The following is a 2674-nucleotide window of genomic DNA, read 5'->3' as shown; positions in this document are numbered from 1 at the left end:
AAGGATATAATTAAATATTCTAATAGAACTCGATAATTATCTTGATTATATTTTAGATTTTTTATATTTAAAATAGATGTTTATTTGATTATGTTTGTCAGCAGTTAGTTACACGAATTTAATAAAAAAGTTTTAATAAATTGTATTTACGCACAATTTATTTGTAATCTTAAAATTTAAGTAATATGCATCAATAAAAAATAATTTATGCATAAAAATTGGTTTTTAATAATTTTTGTCAAATACTTTATAATAGTATAATTTGATTTGATATAATTTCTTTTCTGGAGTAAATTATAGATTTGGTCCTTAAAATATGTCAAAATTATGGATTTGATCCATTAACTTCATCTATTACAAAAGAACCCTCCATGTATACAGTTTGTCATTGGATATGGTCCTTCATATAAACGACCATTTAATTTGTCCATTAAACTCAAGGGCATTATGGTCTTTTTACCTTTACTTCTTTATTTTTATACCTTTTCTTGAAGATGAAGATGAAGATTAAAAAACAAAACAAATAATAATAAAAAATGTTAAAATAGAGAAAAATTGATAAATGACCATTATACCCTTGAGTTCAACGGATAAATTGGACGACCGTTGCTGTTAAGGACCAAATCCATAACGAACTGCATACATGGAAGGTTCTTTTGTAATAAAAAAATTGAGAGATCAATTCCGTAATTTTCGACATACTTTAGAGACAAAATCCGTAATTTACTCTAATTTCCATTGCATGTTCTTTTATTCGTTTTCTTTGATTTGGGGTTGTTGCATGTCGTATCGGGCTGCTTTTTTTTTCTTCGTAATTTTATTGGTTTTTTTATTAAAATAATTACGTCTGAAAACTTTTAAAATATTTTTGGTTTTTAAATAAAATATTTTTTGTTACTAGAATGGTACTCTCGTAATGCAGCAAAATACATTTCGATCTTATTGTTTCGTTTTATTTTTTGGTCTCTATCGATATTATAATATGGATTTATATGATTTTGAGCAAGCAATAATGTTTTTTTAATATAAATTTGAATATATCATAAAAATTAATTATATATATATATATATGTATAAAAGTTCTCATTTTTTGGGTAATTTCTTTAATTCAAATTTTTATTATAATTTTACTTTAGGTTTAATGACAAAGTAATTTGTTTTTGGTTCAATAATATATTTTTTATAAAGATAATAACTAAGTATTTTATTAGAACTCAATAATTATCTTAATTATATTTTAGATACGTTTAAAATGAGAATTTTATCATGTATTTGATTATATTTATCTACAATTAGTTACACGAATTCAAATAAGGAGCTTAATAAGTTGTACTTATGCACAATTTACTTGTAATATTGAATTTTAAGTAATATGCATCAATAAGCAGTGTTTCATGTATAAAAGATGGTTTTTAAGAATTTTTGTCAAATGTTTTATAATATAGTATAGATAATGATTTTTTCTTTCATATAAAATATTAAAATAATATATCTATTAATTAATTGCAAACAAAAAGTACCTTTCCTTTAAGAACTATCTAATTCTAAATCGTGAGATTTCTGAAAACTAATGCATCATGTGCTATTTCATATGCTTTTTAATTGTAAGTATATCTGGTATTTATGAATCTTCTTTATTCATACTTGTAGAAGTGTTGGAATATTTTTTTTAAAGGAATTGGTTAGTCGTCTAGTAACAAGTAAAAATAGGAAATTTTATTCTATAAACGAAAAAGAACAAAAAATTTAATAATTGGAATCACAAATAGTTAAAGTACGTTATTTTTTCATGTAATTTGTCTATCAAATAATTATGCGCTAGCAAACAAAATATATGAAAGATTATAGGCCACTGTAGAAGTTACAGTTTAAAATCATGGGATTTCGTTGAAATCATACGAACATAGAATTTTTGAAATTCCACAGAGATAATTGGTATTTTACGAGATTTCGTAGGATTTGTAGTAATATTTTAAAATATATTGTTTTGCAGTAATCAGTTAATAAAAAGATAATTTAATTATTTAAAAATTATTTTTATAAATTATTTATAAATAATGAAATTCAAGTTCGTTCCAAGTTCTACAAATCAAACATACCAAGGATTCAAAATCCCTTCCAAATCCAAACCCCCTTAGAACCACTCCATCAAACCAAACGTTCCCAAAAGATTGATTTTAAGTATTAACGATTTACCGTTAAGGTTTGTGTATTGAACAATTTTTAATTAAAACCCGATGTAAGTTTCAACATGCTATCATAGCTAGGGGTGCTTAAAAACCCGACCAACTCAACCAACCAAAGCAAAATAACTCAACTTGAAGCAACCCGATGTCTAATTGAGTTGTAAAAATTTCAAACCGTAGGTATTTGGATGATATTGAGTTACTATTATTTGAACTCAACTCAACCCGATAAACCCGATATCCTTTTATTTTTTGGATTTAATATGATTGTTGAATTTCTCTATTAATATATACATTAGTCTATTACACTGTAACGTACTGTCTTTAATTGGGTTTCAAAGGTTGTACAAATGCACAAGGTTGTAAAAGAAATATACCCTATATATATATATATATATATATATATATATACTAGAAGCGTACTCGCGCAATGCAGCGAGATACATCGTGTTTTTAATATTTCATTTTATTCTTTATCTCAATCGATG

Source organism: Cynara cardunculus (assembly GCF_001531365.2).
Source record: "Cynara cardunculus var. scolymus isolate 2C chromosome LG 9, CcrdV1, whole genome shotgun sequence".
Taxonomy (NCBI): Eukaryota; Viridiplantae; Streptophyta; class Magnoliopsida; order Asterales; family Asteraceae; genus Cynara; species Cynara cardunculus.
This window is presented reverse-complemented; position numbering follows the sequence as displayed.